General features: G+C 44.8%; 29 non-coding genes across 29 annotated transcripts; 15 read left to right on the forward strand and 14 right to left on the reverse strand.

Moving 5' to 3' along the window:
* Nucleotides 1-557: 557 nt before the first annotated feature.
* trnaw-cca lies at nucleotides 558-629 on the forward strand. Its single transcript has one exon. It is a non-coding gene; the product is annotated as a tRNA-Trp (tRNA).
* Nucleotides 630-1,108: 479 nt separating this feature from the next.
* Nucleotides 1,109-1,181, reverse strand: trnak-uuu. Its single transcript has one exon. It is a non-coding gene; the product is annotated as a tRNA-Lys (tRNA).
* A 1,098-nt stretch (nucleotides 1,182-2,279) lies between these two features.
* trnaw-cca lies at nucleotides 2,280-2,351 on the forward strand. The gene has a single exon. It is a non-coding gene; the product is annotated as a tRNA-Trp (tRNA).
* A 479-nt stretch (nucleotides 2,352-2,830) lies between these two features.
* On the reverse strand, nucleotides 2,831-2,903 carry trnak-uuu. Its single transcript has one exon. It is a non-coding gene; the product is annotated as a tRNA-Lys (tRNA).
* A 1,098-nt stretch (nucleotides 2,904-4,001) lies between these two features.
* Nucleotides 4,002-4,073, forward strand: trnaw-cca. Its single transcript has one exon. It is a non-coding gene; the product is annotated as a tRNA-Trp (tRNA).
* A 676-nt stretch (nucleotides 4,074-4,749) lies between these two features.
* On the reverse strand, nucleotides 4,750-4,822 carry trnak-uuu. Its single transcript has one exon. It is a non-coding gene; the product is annotated as a tRNA-Lys (tRNA).
* Nucleotides 4,823-5,510: 688 nt separating this feature from the next.
* Nucleotides 5,511-5,583, reverse strand: trnak-uuu. Its single transcript has one exon. It is a non-coding gene; the product is annotated as a tRNA-Lys (tRNA).
* A 744-nt stretch (nucleotides 5,584-6,327) lies between these two features.
* trnaw-cca lies at nucleotides 6,328-6,399 on the forward strand. The gene has a single exon. It is a non-coding gene; the product is annotated as a tRNA-Trp (tRNA).
* A 313-nt stretch (nucleotides 6,400-6,712) lies between these two features.
* Nucleotides 6,713-6,785, reverse strand: trnak-uuu. Its single transcript has one exon. It is a non-coding gene; the product is annotated as a tRNA-Lys (tRNA).
* Nucleotides 6,786-7,626: 841 nt separating this feature from the next.
* Nucleotides 7,627-7,699, reverse strand: trnak-uuu. The gene has a single exon. It is a non-coding gene; the product is annotated as a tRNA-Lys (tRNA).
* Nucleotides 7,700-8,443: 744 nt separating this feature from the next.
* Nucleotides 8,444-8,515, forward strand: trnaw-cca. Its single transcript has one exon. It is a non-coding gene; the product is annotated as a tRNA-Trp (tRNA).
* A 507-nt stretch (nucleotides 8,516-9,022) lies between these two features.
* trnaw-cca lies at nucleotides 9,023-9,094 on the forward strand. The gene has a single exon. It is a non-coding gene; the product is annotated as a tRNA-Trp (tRNA).
* Nucleotides 9,095-9,601: 507 nt separating this feature from the next.
* trnaw-cca lies at nucleotides 9,602-9,673 on the forward strand. Its single transcript has one exon. It is a non-coding gene; the product is annotated as a tRNA-Trp (tRNA).
* A 396-nt stretch (nucleotides 9,674-10,069) lies between these two features.
* trnak-uuu lies at nucleotides 10,070-10,142 on the reverse strand. Its single transcript has one exon. It is a non-coding gene; the product is annotated as a tRNA-Lys (tRNA).
* Nucleotides 10,143-11,465: 1,323 nt separating this feature from the next.
* Nucleotides 11,466-11,537, forward strand: trnaw-cca. The gene has a single exon. It is a non-coding gene; the product is annotated as a tRNA-Trp (tRNA).
* Nucleotides 11,538-11,933: 396 nt separating this feature from the next.
* Nucleotides 11,934-12,006, reverse strand: trnak-uuu. Its single transcript has one exon. It is a non-coding gene; the product is annotated as a tRNA-Lys (tRNA).
* A 745-nt stretch (nucleotides 12,007-12,751) lies between these two features.
* Nucleotides 12,752-12,823, forward strand: trnaw-cca. The gene has a single exon. It is a non-coding gene; the product is annotated as a tRNA-Trp (tRNA).
* Nucleotides 12,824-13,330: 507 nt separating this feature from the next.
* Nucleotides 13,331-13,402, forward strand: trnaw-cca. Its single transcript has one exon. It is a non-coding gene; the product is annotated as a tRNA-Trp (tRNA).
* Nucleotides 13,403-13,798: 396 nt separating this feature from the next.
* Nucleotides 13,799-13,871, reverse strand: trnak-uuu. Its single transcript has one exon. It is a non-coding gene; the product is annotated as a tRNA-Lys (tRNA).
* A 745-nt stretch (nucleotides 13,872-14,616) lies between these two features.
* On the forward strand, nucleotides 14,617-14,688 carry trnaw-cca. Its single transcript has one exon. It is a non-coding gene; the product is annotated as a tRNA-Trp (tRNA).
* A 397-nt stretch (nucleotides 14,689-15,085) lies between these two features.
* trnak-uuu lies at nucleotides 15,086-15,158 on the reverse strand. Its single transcript has one exon. It is a non-coding gene; the product is annotated as a tRNA-Lys (tRNA).
* A 744-nt stretch (nucleotides 15,159-15,902) lies between these two features.
* Nucleotides 15,903-15,974, forward strand: trnaw-cca. Its single transcript has one exon. It is a non-coding gene; the product is annotated as a tRNA-Trp (tRNA).
* A 606-nt stretch (nucleotides 15,975-16,580) lies between these two features.
* trnaw-cca lies at nucleotides 16,581-16,652 on the forward strand. Its single transcript has one exon. It is a non-coding gene; the product is annotated as a tRNA-Trp (tRNA).
* Nucleotides 16,653-17,048: 396 nt separating this feature from the next.
* On the reverse strand, nucleotides 17,049-17,121 carry trnak-uuu. The gene has a single exon. It is a non-coding gene; the product is annotated as a tRNA-Lys (tRNA).
* A 744-nt stretch (nucleotides 17,122-17,865) lies between these two features.
* trnaw-cca lies at nucleotides 17,866-17,937 on the forward strand. The gene has a single exon. It is a non-coding gene; the product is annotated as a tRNA-Trp (tRNA).
* A 396-nt stretch (nucleotides 17,938-18,333) lies between these two features.
* Nucleotides 18,334-18,406, reverse strand: trnak-uuu. The gene has a single exon. It is a non-coding gene; the product is annotated as a tRNA-Lys (tRNA).
* Nucleotides 18,407-19,151: 745 nt separating this feature from the next.
* trnaw-cca lies at nucleotides 19,152-19,223 on the forward strand. The gene has a single exon. It is a non-coding gene; the product is annotated as a tRNA-Trp (tRNA).
* Nucleotides 19,224-19,619: 396 nt separating this feature from the next.
* On the reverse strand, nucleotides 19,620-19,692 carry trnak-uuu. The gene has a single exon. It is a non-coding gene; the product is annotated as a tRNA-Lys (tRNA).
* A 1,213-nt stretch (nucleotides 19,693-20,905) lies between these two features.
* trnak-uuu lies at nucleotides 20,906-20,978 on the reverse strand. Its single transcript has one exon. It is a non-coding gene; the product is annotated as a tRNA-Lys (tRNA).
* Nucleotides 20,979-21,404: the final 426 nt, after the last annotated feature.

Genomic DNA, 21,404 nt, shown 5'->3' on the forward strand with positions numbered 1-21,404 from the left:
GCCGTGTCGGTGGGAGAGCATCTACAGACAACGTGAGAGAGTTCCGAAAGTCACAGCTTCCATTGTGGGTGTGCTGATCTGCGTGTATACCTGTGAAAAGTCCATATTAATGTCAGTGTGAAAAACAAAAGTAACGTATTGCATGAACTCTGTGGCAGTAAAATTTCAACTTGTCAGCATTTCATGGATAACATACAGAATAAACAAATGTGTGAGGCTACAGGGGGCATTTCATGGAGTTTTGTGTTAAATTTGGAATCCAGTCGAAATGTGGGAACATTCCAAAGCTTCCCCGGAAGAGGGATATATAAAGGGCCCATGCTGAACTGCAAGGTTGAGACACTCTTCGCCTGAACATGGACTTGAACCCTGGACCCTCAGATTAAAAGTCTGATGCTCTACCGACTGAGCTATCCAGGCTCTGTGCAGTCGGCCTTCGTCACGTTGTGTCACAGGAAATACCCACTTCAAACAGTCACAAAATCACTGATTCTCTGTTCTGAGCGTCAGAAAATGTTAAAGTGTCGTGCCAAAAAACCCAGGGCCTTTCCTTATAGGACCTCGTGGCGCAACGGTAGCGCGTCTGACTCCAGATCAGAAGGTTGCGTGTTCAAATCACGTCGGGGTCATGCGTTTTATACAAACAAGATGAGGTTGACTTGCATTGCAGACAAGAAATAATCCAAACATAGAGTAGGCCTAGCCATCCTTGTTCCTGGAAATGTACTCTGCTCTCGGTGTTGTGTTCAATTGGGAACACAGGCTTTATGACAATTTTCAGAAATCTCACTGACACTCAAAATTCCGGTGGGTTTGCACTCGAAAAAATGCTGCAAACCCTTTGAGCTTTTTGACCAATTGCAGAAATCTCACTGACACTCAAAATTCCGGTGGGTTTGCACTCGACAAAATGCTGCAAACCCTTTGAGCTTTTTGACCAATTGCAGAAATTTCAGTGACACTCAAAATTCCATTGGGTTTACACTCGACGAAATGTTGCAAACACTTTGAGCTTTTTGACAAATTCCAGAAATCTCAGTGACACTCAAAATTCCGTTGGGTTTACACTCGACGAAATGCTGCAAACCCTTTGGCATTAAATAGGTCACGCCCGAACAGGGACTTGAACCCTGGACCCTCAGATTAAAAGTCTGATGCTCTACCGACTGAGCTATCCGGGCTCTGTAAGCTCCTTCACACCACCCTGGTGTCCCAGTCCAATCTCTATATTCCTGCAATGAATGGATTTGCCATGGAATCAACAAAGCAATGAGGCATCAACATGAAGTGTTGTGTTTCCTTGGGACATTTCAAAGACCCCAATAGCCGTGTCGGTGGGAGAGCATCTACAGACAACGTGAGAGAGTTCCGAAAGTCACAGCTTCCATTGTGATCTCCTTATAGGACCTCGTGGTGCAATGGTAGCGCGTCTGACTCCAGATCAGAAGGTTGCGTGTTCAAATCACGTCGGGGTCATGTGTTTTATACAAACAAGATGAGGTTGACTTGTTTTGCAGACAAGAAATAATCCAAACATAGAGTAGGCCTAGCCATCCCTGTTCCTGGAAATGTACTCTGCTCTCGGTGTTGTGTTCAATTGGGAACACAGGCTTTATGACAATTTTCAGAAATCTCACTGACACTCAAAATTCCGGTGGGTTTGCACTCGACAAAATGCTGCAAACCCTTTGAGCTTTTTGACCAATTGCAGAAATTTCAGTGACACTCAAAATTCCATTGGGTTTACACTCGACGAAATGTTGTTCCGAAAGTCACAGCTTCCATTGTGGGTGTGCTGATCTGCGTGTATACCTGTGAAAAGTCCATATTAACGTCAGTGTGAAAAACAAAAGTAACGTATTGCATGAACTCTGTGGCAGTAAAATTTCAACTTGTCAGCATTTCATGGATAACATACAGAATAAACAAATGTGTGAGGCTACAGGGGGCATTTCATGGAGTTTTGTGTTAAATTTGGAATCCAGTCGAAATGTGGGAACATTTCAACGCTTTCCCGGAAGTGGGATATATAAAGGGCCCATGTTGAACTGCAAGGTTGAGACACTCTTCGCCTGAACAGGGACTTGAACCCTGGACCCTCAGATTAAAAGTCTGATGCTCTACCGACTGAGCTATCCAGGCTCTGTGCAGTCGGCCTTCGTCACGTTGTGTCGCAGGAAATACCCACTTCAAACAGTCACAAAATCACTGATTCTCTGTTCTGAGCGTCAGAAAATGTTAAAGTGTCGTGCCAAAAAACCCAGGGCCTTTCCTTATAGGACCTCGTGGCGCAACGGTAGCGCGTCTGACTCCAGATCAGAAGGTTGCGTGTTCAAATCACGTCGGGGTCATGCATTTTATACAAACAAGATGAGGTTGACTTGCATTGCAGACAAGAAATAATACAAACATAGAGTAGGCCTAGCCATCCCTGTTCCTGGAAATGTACTCTGCTCTCGGTGTTGTGTTCAATTGGGAACACAGGCTTTATGACAATTTTCAGAAATCTCACTGACACTCAAAATTCCGGTGGGTTTGCACTCGACAAAATGCTGCAAACCCTTTGAGCTTTTTGACCAATTGCAGAAATCTCACTGACACTCAAAATTCCGGTGGGTTTGCACTCGACAAAATGCTGCAAACCCTTTGAGCTTTTTGACCAATTGCAGAAATTTCAGTGACACTCAAAATTCCATTGGGTTTACACTCGACGAAATGTTGCAAACACTTTGAGCTTTTTGACAAATTCCAGAAATCTCAGTGACACTCAAAATTCCGTTGGGTTTACACTCGACGAAATGCTGCAAACCCTTTGGCATTAAATAGGTCACGCCCGAACAGGGACTTGAACCCTGGACCCTCAGATTAAAAGTCTGATGCTCTACCGACTGAGCTATCCGGGCTCTGTAAGCTCCTTCACACCACCCTGGTGTCCCAGTCCAATCTCTATATTCCTGCAATGAATGGATTTGCCATGGAATCAACAAAGCAATGAGGCATCAACATGAAGTGTTGTGTTTCCTTGGGACATTTCAAAGACCCCAATAGCCGTGTCGGTGGGAGAGCATCTACAGACAACGTGAGAGAGTTCCGAAAGTCACAGCTTCCATTGTGATCTCCTTATAGGACCTCGTGGTGCAATGGTAGCGCGTCTGACTCCAGATCAGAAGGTTGCGTGTTCAAATCACGTCGGGGTCATGTGTTTTATACAAACAAGATGAGGTTGACTTGTTTTGCAGACAAGAAATAATCCAAACATAGAGTAGGCCTAGCCATCCCTGTTCCTGGAAATGTACTCTGCTCTCGGTGTTGTGTTCAATTGGGAACACAGGCTTTATGACAATTTTCAGAAATCTCACTGACACTCAAAATTCCGGTGGGTTTGCACTCGACAAAATGCTGCAAACCCTTTGAGCTTTTTGACCAATTGCAGAAATTTCAGTGACACTCAAAATTCCATTGGGTTTACACTCGACGAAATGTTGTTCCGAAAGTCACAGCTTCCATTGTGGGTGTGCTGATCTGCGTGTATACCTGTGAAAAGTCCATATTAACGTCAGTGTGAAAAACAAAAGTAACGTATTGCATGAACTCTGTGGCAGTAAAATTTCAACTTGTCAGCATTTCATGGATAACATACAGAATAAACAAATGTGTGAGGCTACAGGGGGCATTTCATGGAGTTTTGTGTTAAATTTGGAATCCAGTCGAAATGTGGGAACATTTCAACGCTTTCCCGGAAGTGGGATATATAAAGGGCCCATGTTGAACTGCAAGGTTGAGACACTCTTCGCCTGAACAGGGACTTGAACCCTGGACCCTCAGATTAAAAGTCTGATGCTCTACCGACTGAGCTATCCAGGCTCTGTGCAGTCGGCCTTCGTCACGTTGTGTCGCAGGAAATACCCACTTCAAACAGTCACAAAATCACTGATTCTCTGTTCTGAGCGTCAGAAAATGTTAAAGTGTCGTGCCAAAAAACCCAGGGCCTTTCCTTATAGGACCTCGTGGCGCAACGGTAGCGCGTCTGACTCCAGATCAGAAGGTTGCGTGTTCAAATCACGTCGGGGTCATGCATTTTATACAAACAAGATGAGGTTGACTTGCATTGCAGACAAGAAATAATACAAACATAGAGTAGGCCTAGCCATCCCTGTTCCTGGAAATGTACTCTGCTCTCGGTGTTGTGTTCAATTGGGAACACAGGCTTTATGACAATTTTCAGAAATCTCACTGACACTCAAAATTCCGGTGGGTTTGCACTCGAAAAAATGCTGCAAACCCTTTGAGCTTTTTGACCAATTGCAGAAATCTCACTGACACTCAAAATTCCGGTGGGTTTGCACTCGACAAAATGCTGCAAACCCTTTGAGCTTTTTGACCAATTGCAGAAATTTCAGTGACACTCAAAATTCCATTGGGTTTACACTCGACGAAATGTTGTTCCGAAAGTCACAGCTTCCATTGTGGGTGTGCTGATCTGCGTGTATACCTGTGAAAAGTCCATATTAACGTCAGTGTGAAAAACAAAAGTAACGTATTGCATGAACTCTGTGGCAGTAAAATTTCAACTTGTCAGCATTTCATGGATAACATACAGAATAAACAAATGTGTGAGGCTACAGGGGGCATTTCATGGAGTTTTGTGTTAAATTTGGAATCCAGTCGAAATGTGGGAACATTTCAACGCTTTCCCGGAAGTGGGATATATAAAGGGCCCATGTTGAACTGCAAGGTTGAGACACTCTTCGCCTGAACAGGGACTTGAACCCTGGACCCTCAGATTAAAAGTCTGATGCTCTACCGACTGAGCTATTCAGGCTCTGTGCAGTCGGCCTTCGTCACGTTGTGTCGCAGGAAATACCCACTTCAAACAGTCACAAAATCACTGATTCTCTGTTCTGAGCGTCAGAAAATGTTAAAGTGTCGTGCCAAAAAACCCAGGGCCTTTCCTTATAGGACCTTGTGGCGCAACGGTAGCGCGTCTGACTCCAGATCAGAAGGTTGCGTGTTCAAATCACGTCGGGGTCATGTGTTTTATACAAACAAGATGAGGTTGACTTGCATTGCAGACAAGAAATAATCCAAACATAGAGTAGGCCTAGCCATCCCTGTTCCTGGAAATGTACTCTGCTCTCGGTGTTGTGTTCAATTGGGAACACAGGCTTTATGACAATTTTCAGAAATCTCACTGACACTCAAAATTCCGGTGGGTTTGCACTCGAAAAAATGCTGCAAACCCTTTGAGCTTTTTGACCAATTGCAGAAATCTCACTGACACTCAAAATTCCGGTGGGTTTGCACTCGACAAAATGCTGCAAACCCTTTGAGCTTTTTGACCAATTGCAGAAATTTCAGTGACACTCAAAATTCCATTGGGTTTACACTCGACGAAATGTTGCAAACACTTTGAGCTTTTTGACAAATTCCAGAAATCTCAGTGACACTCAAAATTCCGTTGGGTTTACACTCGACGAAATGCTGCAAACCCTTTGGCATTAAATAGGTCACGCCCGAACAGGGACTTGAACCCTGGACCCTCAGATTAAAAGTCTGATGCTCTACCGACTGAGCTATCCGGGCTCTGTAAGCTCCTTCACACCACCCTGGTGTCCCAGTCCAATCTCTATATTCCTGCAATGAATGGATTTGCCATGGAATCAACAAAGCAATGAGGCATCAACATGAAGTGTTGTGTTTCCTTGGGATCAGGGTCAAAGTTTTGACAAATTCAAGACATTTCAAAGACCCCAATAGCTGTGTCGGTGGGAGAGCATCTACAGACAACGTGAGAGAGTTCCGAAAGTCACAGCTTCCATTGTGGGTGTGCTGATCTGCGTGTATACCTGTGAAAAGTCCATATTAATGTCAGTGTGAAAAACAAAAGTAACGTATTGCATGAACTCTGTGGCAGTAAAATTTCAACTTGTCAGCATTTCATGGATAACATACAGAATAAACAAATGTGTGAGGCTACAGGGGGCATTTCATGGAGTTTTGTGTTAAATTTGGAATCCAGTCGAAATGTGGGAACATTCCAAAGCTTCCCCGGAAGAGGGATATATAAAGGGCCCATGCTGAACTGCAAGGTTGAGATACTCTTCGCCTGAACAGGGACTTGAACCCTGGACCCTCAGATTAAAAGTCTGATGCTCTACCGACTGAGCTATCCAGGCTCGGTGCAGTCGGCCTTCGTCACGTTGTGTCGTAGGAAATACCCACTTCAAACAGTCACAAAATCACTGATTCTCTGTTCTGAGGGTCAGAAAATGTATGTAGAGTCATGCTAAAGTGTCGTGCCAAAAAACCCAGGGCCTTTCCTTATAGGACCTCGTGGCGCAACGGTAGCGCGTCTGACTCCAGATCAGAAGGTTGCGTGTTCAAATCACGTCGGGGTCATGCGTTTTATACAAACAAGACGAGGTTGACTTGCATTGCAGACAAGAAATAATCCAAACATAGAGTAGGCCTAGCCATCCCTGTTCCTGGAAATGTACTCTGCTCTCGGTGTTGTGTTCAATTGGGAACACAGGCTTTTTGACAATTTTCAGAAATCTCACTGACACTCAAAATTCCGGTGGGTTTGCACTCGACAAAATGCTGCAAACACTTTGAGCTTTTTGACAAATTCCAGAAATCTCAGTGACACTCAAAATTCCGTTGGGTTTACACTCGACGAAATGCTGCAATCCCTTTGGCATTAAATAGGTCACGCCCGAACAGGGACTTGAACCCTGGACCCTCAGATTAAAAGTCTGATGCTCTACCGACTGAGCTATCCGGGCTCTGTAAGCTCCTTCACACCACCCTGGTGTCCCAGTCCAATCTCTATATTCCTGCAATGAATGGATTTGCCATGGAATCAACAAAGCAATGAGGCATCAACATGAAGTGTTGTGTTTCCTTCGGATCAGGGTCAAAGTTTTGACAAATTCAAGACATTTCAAAGACCCCAATAGCCGTGTCGGTGGGAGAGCATCTACAGACAACGTGAGAGAGTTCCGAAAGTCACAGCTTCCATTGTGGGTGTGCTGATCTGCGTGTATACCTGTGAAAAGTCCATATTAACGTCAGTGTGAAAAACAAAAGTAACGTATTGCATGAACTCTGTGGCAGTAAAATTTCAACTTGTCAGCATTTCATGGATAACATACAGAATAAACAAATGTGTGAGGCTACAGGGGGCATTTCATGGAGTTTTGGGTTTAATTTGGAATCCAGTCGAAATGTGGGAACATTCCAAAGCTTCCCCGGAAGAGGGATATATAAAGGGCCCATGCTGAACTGCAAGGTTGAGATACTCTTCGGGGTCATGTGTTTTATACAAACAAGACGAGGTTGACTTGCATTGCAGACAAGAAATAATCCAAACATAGAGTAGGCCTAGCCATCCCTGTTCCTGGAAATGTACTCTGCTCTCGGTGTTGTGTTCAATTGGGAACACAGGCTTTTTGACAATTTTCAGAAATCTCACTGACACTCAAAACTCCGGTGGGTTTGCACTCGACAAAATGCTGCAAACACTTTGAGCTTTTTGACAAATTCCAGAAATCTCAGTGACACTCAAAATTCCGTTGGGTTTACACTCGACGAAATGCTGCAAACCCTTTGGCATTAAATAGGTCACGCCCGAACAGGGACTTGAACCCTGGACCCTCAGATTAAAAGTCTGATGCTCTACCGACTGAGCTATCCGGGCTCTGTAAGCTCCTTCACACCACCCTGGTGTCCCAGTCCAATCTCTATATTCCTGCAATGAATGGATTTGCCATGGAATCAACAAAGCAATGAGGCATCAACATGAAGTGTTGTGTTTCCTTGGGATCAGGGTCAAAGTTTTGACAAATTCAAGACATTTCAAAGACCCCAATAGCCGTGTCGGTGGGAGAGCATCTACAGACAAAGTGAGAGAGTTCCGAAAGTCACAGCTTCCATTGTGGGTGTGCTGATCTGCGTGTATACCTGTGAAAAGTCCATATTAATGTCAGTGTGAAAAACTAAAGTAACGTATTGCATGAACTCTGTGGCAGTAAAATTTCAACTTGTCAGCATTTCATGGATAACATACAGAATAAACAAATGTGTGAGGCTACAGGGGGCATTTCATGGAGTTTTGTGTTATATTTGGAATCCAGTCGAAATGTGGGAACATTCCAAAGCTTCCCCGGAAGAGGGATATATAAAGGGCCCATGCTGAACTGCAAGGTTGAGATACTCTTCGCCTGAACAGGGACTTGAACCCTGGACCCTCAGATTAAAAGTCTGATGCTCTACCGACTGAGCTATCCAGGCTCGGTGCAGTCTGCCTTGGTCACGTTGTGTCGCAGGAAATACCCACTTCAAACAGTCACAAAATCACTGATTCTCTGTTCTGAGGGTCAGAAAATGTATGTAGAGTCATGCTAAAGTGTCGTGCCAAAAAACCCAGGGCCTTTCCTTATAGGACCTCGTGGCGCAACGGTAGCGCGTCTGACTCCAGATCAGAAGGTTGCGTGTTCAAATCACGTCGGGGTCATGTGTTTTATACAAACAAGATGAGGTTGACTTGCATTGCAGACAAGAAATAATCCAAACATAGAGTAGGCCTAGCCATCCCTGTTCCTGGAAATGTACTCTGCTCTCGGTGTTGTGTTCAATTGGGAACACAGGCTTTTTGACAATTTTCAGAAATCTCACTGACACTCAAAATTCCGGTGGGTTTGCACTCGAAAAAAATGCTGCAAACCCTTTGAGCTTTTTGACCAATTCCAGAAATTTCAGTGACACTCAAAATTCCGTTGGGTTTACACTCGACGAAATGCTGCAAACAGGGACTTGAACCCTGGACCCTCAGATTAAAAGTCTGATGCTCTACTGACTGAGCTATCCAGGCTCTGTGCAGTCAGCCTTCGTCACGATGTGTCGCAGGAAATACCCACTTCAAACAGTCACAAAATCACTGATTCTCTGTTCTGAGGGTCAGAAAATGTATGTAGAGTCATGCTAAAGTGTTGTGCCAAAAAACCCAGGGCCTTCCTTATAGGACCTCGTGGCGCAACGGTAGCGCGTCTGACTCCAGATCAGAAGGTTGCGTGTTCAAATCACGTCGGGGTCATGTGTTTTATACAAACAAGACGAGGTTGACTTGCATTGCAGACAAGAAATAATCCAAACATAGAGTAGGCCTAGCCATCCCTGTTCCTGGAAATGTACTCTGCTCTCGGTGTTGTGTTCAATTGGGAACACAGGCTTTTTGACAATTTTCAGAAATCTCACTGACACTCAAAATTCCGGTGGGTTTGCACTCGACAAAATGCTGCAAACCCTTTGAGCTTTTTGACCAATTCCAGAAATTTCAGTGACACTCAAAATTCCGTTGGGTTTACACTCGACGAAATGCTGCAAACAGGGACTTGAACCCTGGACCCTCAGATTAAAAGTCTGATGCTCTACCGACTGAGCTATCCAGGCTCGGTGCAGTCTGCCTTGGTCACGTTGTGGCGCAGGAAATACCCACTTCAAACAGTCACAAAATCACTGATTCTCTGTTCTGAGGGTCAGAAAATGTATGTAGAGTCATGCTAAGGTGTCGTGCCAAAAAACCCAGGGCCTTTCCTTATAGGACCTCGTGGCGCAACGGTAGCGCGTCTGACTCCAGATCAGAAGGTTGCGTGTTCAAATCACGTCGGGGTCATGTGTTTTATACAAACAAGATGAGGTTGACTTGCATTGCAGACAAGAAATAATCCAAACATAGAGTAGGCCTAGCCATCCCTGTTCCTGGAAATGTACTCTGCTCTCGGTGTTGTGTTCAATTGGGAACACAGGCTTTTTGACAATTTTCAGAAATCTCACTGACACTCAAAATTCCGGTGGGTTTGCACTCGACAAAATGCTGCAAACCCTTTGAGCTTTTTGACCAATTCCAGAAATTTCAGTGACACTCAAAATTCCGTTGGGTTTACACTCGACGAAATGCTGCAAACACTTTGAGCTTTTTGACCAATTCCAGAAATCTCAGTGACACTCAAAATTCCGTTGGGTTTACACTCGACGAAATGCGGCAATCCCTTTGGCATTAAATAGGTCACGCCCGAACAGGGACTTGAACCCTGGACCCTCAGATTAAAAGTCTGATGCTCTACCGACTGAGCTATCCGGGCTCTGAAGGCACCTTCACACCACCCTGGTGTCCCAGTCCAATCTCTATATTCCTGCAATGAATGGATTTGCCATGGAATCAACAAAGCAATGAGGCATCAACATGAAGTGTTGTGTTTCCTTGGGATCAGGGTCAAAGTTTTGACAAATTCAAGACATTTCAAAGACCCCAATAGCCGTGTCGGTGGGAGAGCATCTACAGACAACGTGAGAGAGTTCCGAAAGTCACAGCTTCCATTGTGGGTGTGCTGATCTGCGTGTATACCTGTGAAAAGTCCATATTAACGTCAGTGTGAAAAACAAAAGTAACGTATTGCATGAACTCTGTGGCAGTAAAATTTCAACTTGTCAGCATTTCATGGATAACATACAGAATAAACAAATGTGTGAGGCTACAGGGGGCATTTCATGGAGTTTTGGGTTTAATTTGGAATCCAATCGAAATGTGGGAACATTCCAAAGCTTCCCCGGAAGAGGGATATATAAAGGGCCCATGCTGAACTGCAAGGTTGAGATACTCTTCGCCTGAACAGGGACTTGAACCCTGGACCCTCAGATTAAAAGTCTGATGCTCTACCGACTGAGCTATCCAGGTTCTGTGCAGTCAGCCTTCGTCACGTTGTGTCGCAGGAAATACCCACTTCAAACAGTCACAAAATCACTCATTCTCTGTTCTGAGGGTCAGAAAATGTATGTAGAGTCATGCTAAAGTGTCGTGCCAAAAAACCCAGGGCCTTTCCTTATAGGACCTCGTGGTGCAACGGTAGCGCGTCTGACTCCAGATCAGAAGGTTGCGTGTTCAAATCACGTCGGGGTCATGTGTTTTATACAAACAAGACGAGGTTGACTTGTATTGCAGACAAGAAATAATCCAAACATAGAGTAGGCCTAGCCATCCCTGTTCCTGGAAATGTACTCTGCTCTCGGTGTTGTGTTCAATTGGGAACACAGGCTTTTTGACAATTTTCAGAAATCTCACTGACACTCAAAATTCCGTTGGGTTTGCACTCGACAAAATGCTGCAAAGCCTTTGAGCTTTTTGACCAATTCCAGAAATTTCAGTGACACTCAAAATTCCGTTGGGTTTACACTCGACGAAATGCTGCAAACAGGGACTTGAACCCTGGACCCTCAGATTAAAAGTCTGATGCTCTACCGACTGAGCTATCCAGGCTCGGTGCAGTCTGCCTTGGTCACGTTGTGGCGCAGGAAATACCCACTTCAAACAGTCACAAAATCACTGATTCTCTGTTCTGAGGGTCAGAAAATGTATGTAGAGTCATGCTAAGGTGTCGTGCCAAAAAACCCAGGGCCTTTCCTTATAGGACCTCGTGGCGCAACGGTAGCGCGTCTGACTCCAGATCAGAAGGTTGCGTGTTCAAATCACGTCGGGGTCATGTGTTTTATACAAACAAGATGAGGTTGACTTGCATTGCAGACAAGAAATAATCCAAACATAGAGTAGGCCTAGCCATCCCTGTTCCTGGAAATGTACTCTGCTCTCGGTGTTGTGTTCAATTGGGAACACAGGCTTTTTGACAATTTTCAGAAATCTCACTGACACTCAAAATTCCGGTGGGTTTGCACTCGACAAAATGCTGCAAACCCTTTGAGCTTTTTGACCAATTCCAGAAATTTCAGTGACACTCAAAATTCCGTTGGGTTTACACTCGACGAAATGCTGCAAACACTTTGAGCTTTTTGACAAATTCCAGAAATCTCAGTGACACTCAAAATTCCGTTGGGTTTACACTCGACGAAATGCTGCAATCCCTTTGGCATTAAATAGGTCACGCCCGAACAGGGACTTGAACCCTGGACCCTCAGATTAAAAGTCTGATGCTCTACCGACTGAGCTATCCGGGCTCTGAAGGCACCTTCACACCACCCTGGTGTCCCAGTCCAATCTCTATATTCCTGCAATGAATGGATTTGCCATGGAATCAACAAAGCAATGAGGCATCAACATGAAGTGTTGTGTTTCCTTGGGATCAGGGTCAAAGTTTTGACAAATTCAAGACATTTCAAAGACCCCAATAGCCGTGTCGGTGGGAGAGCATCTACAGACAACGTGAGAGAGTTCCGAAAGTCACAGCTTCCATTGTGGGTGTGCTGATCTGCGTGTATACCTGTGAAAAGTCCATATTAACGTCAGTGTGAAAAACAAAAGTAACGTATTGCATGAACTCTGTGGCAGTAAAATTTCAACTTGTCAGCATTTCATGGATAACATACAGAATAAACAAATGTGTGAGGCTACAGGGGGCATTTCATGGAGTTTTGGGTTTAATTTGGAATCCAGTCGAAATGTGGGAACATTCCAAAGCTTCCCCGGAAGAGGGATATATAAAGGGCCCATGCTGAACTGCAAGGTAGAGATACTCTTCGCCTGAACAGGGACTTGAACCCTGGACCCTCAGATTAAAAGTCTGATGCTCTACCGACTGAGCTATCCAGGCTCTGTGCAGTCAGGCCTTCGTCACGTTGTGTCGCAGGAAATACCCACTTCAAACAGTCACAAAATCACTCATTCTCTGTTCTGAGGGTCAGAAAATGTATGTAGAGTCATGCTAAAGTGTCGTGCCAAAAAACCCAGGGCCTTTCCTTATAGGACCTCGTGGCGCAACGGTAGCGCGTCTGACTCCAGATCAGAAGGTTGCGTGTTCAAATCACGTCGGGGTCATGTGTTTTATACAAACAAGACGAGGTTGACTTGTATTGCAGACAAGAAATAATCCAAACATAGAGTAGGCCTAGCCATCCCTGTTCCTGGAAATGTACTCTGCTCTCGGTGTTGTGTTCAATTGGGAACACAGGCTTTTTGACAATTTTCAGAAATCTCACTGACACTCAAAATTCCGTTGGGTTTGCACTCGACAAAATGCTGCAAAGCCTTTGAGCTTTTTGACCAATTCCAGAAATTTCAGTGACACTCAAAATTCCGTTGGGTTTACACTCGACGAAATGCTGCAAACAGGGACTTGAACCCTGGACCCTCAGATTAAAAGTCTGATGCTCTACCGACTGAGCTATCCAGGCTCGGTGCAGTCTGCCTTGGTCACGTGGTGTCGCAGGAAATACCCACTTCAAACAGTCACAAAATCACTGATTCTCTGTTCTGAGGGTCAGAAAATGTATGTAGAGTCATGCTAAGGTGTCGTGCCAAAAAACCCAGGGCCTTTCCTTATAGGACCTCGTGGCGCAACGGTAGCGCGTCTGACTCCAGATCAGAAGGTTGCGTGTTCAAATCACGTCGGGGTCATGTGTTTTATACAAACAAGATGAGGTTGACTTGCATTGCAGACAAGAAATAATCCAAACATAGAGTAGGCCTAGCCATCCCTGTTCCTGGAAATGTACTCTGCTCTCGGTGTTGTGTTCAATTGGGAACACAGGCTTTTTGACAATTTTCAGAAATCTCACTGACACTCAAAATTCCGGTGGGTTTGCACTCGACAAAATGCTGCAAACCCTTTGAGCTTTTTGACCAATTGCAGAAATTTCAGTGACACTCAAAATTCCGTTGGGTTTACACTCGACGAAATGCTGCAAACACTTTGAGCTTTTTGACAAATTCCAGAAATCTCAGTGACACTCAAAATTCCGTTGGGTTTACACTCGACGAAATGCTGCAATCCCTTTGGCATTAAATAGGTCACGCCCGAACAGGGACTTGAACCCTGGACCCTCAGATTAAAAGTCTGATGCTCTACCGACTGAGCTATCCGGGCTCTGAAGGCACCTTCACACCACCCTGGTGTCCCAGTCCAATCTCTATATTCCTGCAATGAATGGATTTGCCATGGAATCAACAAAGCAATGAGGCATCAACATGAAGTGTTGTGTTTCCTTGGGATCAGGGTCAAAGTTTTGACAAATTCAAGACATTTCAAAGACCCCAATAGCCGTGTCGGTGGGAGAGCATCTACAGACAACGTGAGAGAGTTCCGAAAGTCACAGCTTCCATTGTGGGTGTGCTGATCTGCGTGTATACCTGTGAAAAGTCCATATTAACGTCAGTGTGAAAAACAAAAGTAACGTATTGCATGAACTCTGTGGCAGTAAAATTTCAACTTGTCAGCATTTCATGGATAACATACAGAATAAACAAATGTGTGAGGCTACAGGGGGCATTTCATGGAGTTTTGGGTTTAATTTGGAATCCAGTCGAAATGTGGGAACATTCCAAAGCTTCCCCGGAAGAGGGATATATAAAGGGCCCATGCTGAACTGCAAGGTTGAGATACTCTTCGCCTGAACAGGGACTTGAACCCTGGACCCTCAGATTAAAAGTCTGATGCTCTACCGACTGAGCTATCCAGGCTCTGTGCAGTCAGGCCTTCGTCACGTTGTGTCGCAGGAAATACCCACTTCAAACAGTCACAAAATCACTCATTCTCTGTTCTGAGGGTCAGAAAATGTATGTAGAGTCATGCTAAAGTGTCGTGCCAAAAAACCCAGGGCCTTTCCTTATAGGACCTCGTGGCGCAACGGTAGCGCGTCTGACTCCAGATCAGAAGGTTGCGTGTTCAAATCACGTCGGGGTCATGTGTTTTATACAAACAAGACGAGGTTGACTTGCATTGCAGACAAGAAATAATCCAAACATAGAGTAGGCCTAGCCATCCCTGTTCCTGGAAATGTACTCTGCTCTCGGTGTTGTGTTCAATTGGGAACACAGGCTTTTTGACAATTTTCAGAAATCTCACTGACACTCAAAATTCCGGTGGGTTTGCACTCGACAAAATGCTGCAAAGCCCTTTGAGCTTTTTGACCAATTCCAGAAATTTCAGTGACACTCAAAATTCCGTTGGGTTTACACTCGACGAAATGCTGCAAACACTTTGAGCTTTTTGACAAATTCCAGAAATCTCAGTGACACTCAAAATTCCGTTGGGTTTACACTCGACGAAATGCTGCAATCCCTTTGGCATTAAATAGGTCACGCCCGAACAGGGACTTGAACCCTGGACCCTCAGATTAAAAGTCTGATGCTCTACCGACTGAGCTATCCGGGCTCTGAAGGCACCTTCACACCACCCTGGTGTCCCAGTCCAATCTCTATATTCCTGCAATGAATGGATTTGCCATGGAATCAACAAAGCAATGAGGCATCAACATGAAGTGTTGTGTTTCCTTGGGATCAGGGTCAAAGTTTTGACAAATTCAAGACATTTCAAAGACCCCAATAGCCGTGTCGGTGGGAGAGCATCTACAGACAACGTGAGAGAGTTCCGAAAGTCACAGCTTCCATTGTGGGTGTGCTGATCTGCGTGTATACCTGTGAAAAGTCCATATTAACGTCAGTGTGAAAAACAAAAGTAACGTATTGCATGAACTCTGTGGCAGTAAAATTTCAACTTGTCAGCATTTCATGGATAACATACAGAATAAACAAATGTGTGAGGCTACAGGGGGCATTTCATGGAGTTTTGGGTTTAATTTGGAATCCAGTCGAAATGCGGGATTATTCCAAAGCTTCCCCGGAAGAGGGATATATAAAGGGCCCATGCTGAACTGCAAGGTTGAGATACTCTTCGCTGGAACAGGGACTTGAACCCTGGACCCTCAGATTAAAAGTCTGATGCTCTACCGACTGAGCTATCCAGGCTCTGTGCAGTCGGCCTTCGTCACGTTGTGTCGCAGGAAATACCCACTTCAAACAGTCACAAAATCACTCATTCTCTGTTCTGAGGGTCAGAAAATGTATGTAGAGTCATGCTAAAGTGTCGTGCCAAATAACCCAGGGCCTTTCCTTATAGGACCTCGTGGCGCAACGGTAGCGCGTCTGACTCCAGATCAGAAGGTTGCGTGTTCAAATCACGTCGGGGTCATGTGTTTTATACAAACAAGACGAGGTTGACTTGTATTGCAGACAAGAAATAATCCAAACATAGAGTAGGCCTAGCCATCCCTGTTCCTGGAAATGTACTCTGCTCTCGGTGTTGTGTTCAATTGGGAACACAGGCTTTTTGACAATTTTCAGAAATCTCACTGACACTCAAAATTCCGTTGGGTTTGCACTCGACAAAATGCTGCAAAGCCTTTGAGCTTTTTGACCAATTCCAGAAATTTCAGTGACACTCAAAATTCCGTTGGGTTTACACTCGACGAAATGCTGCAAACACTTTGAGCTTTTTGACAAATTCCAGAAATCTCAGTGACACTCAAAATTCCGTTGGGTTTACACTCGACGAAATGCTGCAATCCCTTTGGCATTAAATAGGTCACGCCCGAACAGGGACTTGAACCCTGGACCCTCAGATTAAAAGTCTGATGCTCTACCGACTGAGCTATCCAGGCTCTGTGCAGTCGACCTTCGTCACGTTGTGTCGCAGGAAATACCCACTTCAAACAGTCACAAAATCACTGATTCTCTGTTCTGAGCGTCAGAAAATGCTAAAGTGTCGTGCCAAAAAACCCAGGGCCTTTCCTTATAGGACCTCGTGGCGCAACGGTAGCGCGTCTGACTCCAGATCAGAAGGTTGCGTGTTCAAATCACGTCGGGGTCATGTGTTTTATACAAACAAGACGAGGTTGACTTGTATTGCAGACAAGAAATAATCCAAACATAGAGTAGGCCTAGCCATCCCTGTTCCTGGAAATGTACTCTGCTCTCGGTGTTGTGTTCAATTGGGAACACAGGCTTTTTGACAATTTTCAGAAATCTCACTGACACTCAAAATTCCGTTGGGTTTGCACTCGACAAAATGCTGCAAAGCCTTTGAGCTTTTTGACCAATTCCAGAAATTTCAGTGACACTCAAAATTCCGTTGGGTTTACACTCGACGAAATGCTGCAAACACTTTGAGCTTTTTGACAAATTCCAGAAATCTCAGTGACACTCAAAATTCCGTTGGGTTTACACTCGACGAAATGCTGCAATCCCTTTGGCATTAAATAGGTCACGCCCGAACAGGGACTTGAACCCTGGACCCTCAGATTAAAAGTCTGATGCTCTACCGACTGAGCTATCCGGGCTCTGAAGGCACCTTCACACCACCCTGGTGTCCCAGTCCAATCTCTATATTCCTGCAATGAATGGATTTGCCATGGAATCAACAAAGCAATGAGGCATCAACATGAAGTGTTGTGTTTCCTTGGGATCAGGGTCAAAGTTTTGACAAATTCAAGACATTTCAAAGACCCCAATAGCCGTGTCGGTGGGAGAGCATCTACAGACAACGTGAGAGAGTTCCGAAAGTCACAGCTTCCATTGTGGGTGTGCTGATCTGCGTGTATACCTGTGAAAAGTCCATATTAACGTCAGTGTGAAAAACAAAAGTAACGTATTGCATGAACTCTGTGGCAGTAAAATTTCAACTTGTCAGCATTTCATGGATAACATACAGAATAAACAAATGTGTGAGGCTACAGGGGGCATTTCATGGAGTTTTGGGTTTAATTTGGAATCCAGTCGAAATGTGGGAACATTCCAAAGCTTCCCCGGAAGAGGGATATATAAAGGGCCCATGCTGAACTGCAAGGTTGAGATACTCTTCGCTGGAACAGGGACTTGAACCCTGGACCCTCAGATTAAAAGTCTGATGCTCTACCGACTGAGCTATCCAGGCTCTGTGCAGTCGGCCTTCGTCACGTTGTGTCGCAGGAAATACCCACTTCAAACAGTCACAAAATCACTCATTCTCTGTTCTGAGGGTCAGAAAATGTATGTAGAGTCATGCTAAAGTGTCGTGCCAAATAACCCAGGGCCTTTCCTTATAGGACCTCGTGGCGCAACGGTAGCGCGTCTGACTCCAGATCAGAAGGTTGCGTGTTCAAATCACGTCGGGGTCATGTGTTTTATACAAACAAGACGAGGTTGACTTGCATTGCAGACAAGAAATAATCCAAACATAGAGTAGGCCTAGCCATCCCTGTTCCTGGAAATGTACTCTGCTCTCGGTGTTGTGTTCAATTGGGAACACAGGCTTTTTGACAATTTTCAGAAATCTCACTGACACTCAAAATTCCGGTGGGTTTGCACTCGACAAAATGCTGCAAACCCTTTGAGCTTTTTGACCAATTCCAGAAATTTCAGTGACACTCAAAATTCCGTTGGGTTTACACTCGACGAAATGCTGCAAACACTTTGAGCTTTTTGACAAATTCCAGAAATCTCAGTGACACTCAAAATTCCGTTGGGTTTACACTCGACGAAATGCTGCAATCCCTTTGGCATTAAATAGGTCACGCCCGAACAGGGACTTGAACCCTGGACCCTCAGATTAAAAGTCTGATGCTCTACCGACTGAGCTATCCGGGCTCTGTAAGGCACCTTCACACCACCCTGGTGTCCCAGTCCAATCTCTATATTCCTGCAATGAATGGATTTGCCATGGAATCAACAAAGCAATGAGGCATCAACATGAAGTGTTGTGTTTCCTTGGGATCAGGGTCAAAGTTTTGACAAATTCAAGACATTTCAAAGACCCCAATAGCCGTGTCGGTGGGAGAGCATCTACAGACAACGTGAGAGAGTTCCGAAAGTCACAGCTTCCATTGTGGGTGTGCTGATCTGCGTGTATACCTGTGAAAAGTCCATATTAACGTCAGTGTGAAAAACAAAAGTAACGTATTGCATGAACTCTGTGGCAGTAAAATTTCAACTTGTCAGCATTTCATGGATAACATACAGAATAAACAAATGTGTGAGGCTACAGGGGGCATTTCATGGAGTTTTGGGTTTAATTTGGAATCCAGTCGAAATGTGGGAACATTCCAAAGCTTCCCCGGAAGAGGGATATATAAAGGGCCCATGCTGAACTGCAAGGTAGAGATACTCTTCGCCTGAACAGGGACTTGAACCCTGGACCCTCAGATTAAAAGTCTGATGCTCTACCGACTGAGCTATCCAGGCTCTGTGCAGTCGGCCTTCGTCACGTTGTGTCGCAGGAAATACCCACTTCAAACAGTCACAAAATCACTCATTCTCTGTTCTGAGGGTCAGAAAATGTATGTAGAGTCATGCTAAAGTGTCGTGCCAAAAAACCCAGGGCCTTTCCTTATAGGACCTCGTGGCGCAATGGTAGCGCGTCTGACTCCAGATCAGAAGGTTGCGTGTTCAAATCACGTCGGGGTCATGTGTTTTATACAAACAAGACGAGGTTGACTTGCATTGCAGACAAGAAATAATCCAAACATAGAGTAGGCCTAGCCATCCCTGTTCCTGGAAATGTACTCTGCTCTCGGTGTTGTGTTCAATTGGGAACACAGGCTTTTTGACAATTTTCAGAAATCTCACTGACACTCAAAATTCCGGTGGGTTTGCACTCGACAAAATGCTGCAAACCCTTTGAGCTTTTTGACCAATTGCAGAAATTTCAGTGACACTCAAAATTCCATTGGGTTTACACTCGACGAAATGCTGCAAACACTTTGAGCTTTTTGACAAATTCCAGAAATCTCAGTGACACTCAAAATTCCGTTGGGTTTACACTCGACGAAATGCGGCAATCCCTTTGGCATTAAATAGGTCACGCCCGAACAGGGACTTGAACCCTGGACCCTCAGATTAAAAGTCTGATGCTCTACCGACTGAGCTATCCGGGCTCTGTAAGGCACCTTCACACCACCCTGGTGTCCCAGTCCAATCTCTATATTCCTGCAATGAATGGATTTGCCATGGAATCAACAAAGCAATGAGGCATCAACATGAAGTGTTGTGTTTCCTTGGGATCAGGGTCAAAGTTTTGACAAATTCAAGACATTTCAAAGACCCCAATAGCTGTGTCGGTGGGAGAGCATCTACAGACAACGTGAGAGAGTTCCGAAAGTCACAGCTTCCATTGTGGGTGTGCTGATCTGCGTGTATACCTGTGAAAAGTCCATATTAACGTCAGTGTGAAAAACAAAAGTAACGTATTGCATGAACTCTGTGGCAGTAAAATTTCAACTTGTCAGCATTTCATGGATAACATACAGAATAAACAAATGTGTGAGGCTACAGGGGGCATTTCATGGAGTTTTGGGTTTAATTTGGAATCCAGTCGAAATGTGGGAACATTCCAAAGCTTCCCCGGAAGAGGGATATATAAAGGGCCCATGCTGAACTGCAAGGTTGAGATACTCTTCGCCTGAACAGGGACTTGAACCCTGGACCCTCAGATTAAAAGTCTGATGCTCTACCGACTGAGCTATCCAGGCTCTGTGCAGTCGGCCTTCGTCACGTTGTGTCGCAGGAAATACCCACTTCAAACAGTCACAAAATCACTCATTCTCTGTTCTGAGGGTCAGAAAATGTATGTAGAGTCATGCTAAAGTGTCGTGCCAAAAAACCCAGGGCCTTTCCTTATAGGACCTCGTGGCGCACCGGTAGCGCGTCTGACTCCAGATCAGAAGGTTGCGTGTTCAAATCACGTCGGGGTCATGTGTTTTATACAAACAAGACGAGGTTGACTTGCATTGCAGACAAGAAATAATCCAAACATAGAGTAGGCCTAGCCATCCCTGTTCCTGGAAATGTACTCTGCTCTCGGTGTTGTGTTCAATTGGGAACACAGGCTTTTTGACAATTTTCAGAAATCTCACTGACACTCAAAATTCCGGTGGGTTTGCACTCGACAAAATGCTGCAAACCCTTTGAGCTTTTTGACCAATTCCAGAAATTTCAGTGACACTCAAAATTCCGTTGGGTTTACACTCGACGAAATGCTGCAAACACTTTGAGCTTTTTGACAAATTCCAGAAATCTCAGTGACACTCAAAATTCCGTTGGGTTTACACTCGACGAAATGCTGCAATCCCTTTGGCATTAAATAGGTCACGCCCGAACAGGGACTTGAACCCTGGACCCTCAGATTAAAAGTCTGATGCTCTACCGACTGAGCTATCCGGGCTCTGAAGGCACCTTCACACCACCCTGGTGTCCCAGTCCAATCTCTATATTCCTGCAATGAATGGATTTGCCATGGAATCAACAAAGCAATGAGGCATCAACATGAAGTGTTGTGTTTCCTTGGGATCAGGGTCAAAGTTTTGACAAATTCAAGACATTTCAAAGACCCCAATAGCCGTGTCGGTGGGAGAGCATCTACAGACAACGTGAGAGAGTTCCGAAAGTCACAGCTTCCATTGTGGGTGTGCTGATCTGCGTGTATACCTGTGAAAAGTCCATATTAACGTCAGTGTGAAAAACAAAAGTAACGTATTGCATGAACTCTGTGGCAGTAAAATTTCAACTTGTCAGCATTTCATGGATAACATACAGAATAAACAAATGTGTGAGGCTACAGGGGGCATTTCATGGAGTTTTGGGTTTAATT

This window comes from Esox lucius, chromosome 17 (genome assembly GCF_011004845.1).
Source record: "Esox lucius isolate fEsoLuc1 chromosome 17, fEsoLuc1.pri, whole genome shotgun sequence".
NCBI lineage: Eukaryota > Metazoa > Chordata > Actinopteri > Esociformes > Esocidae > Esox > Esox lucius.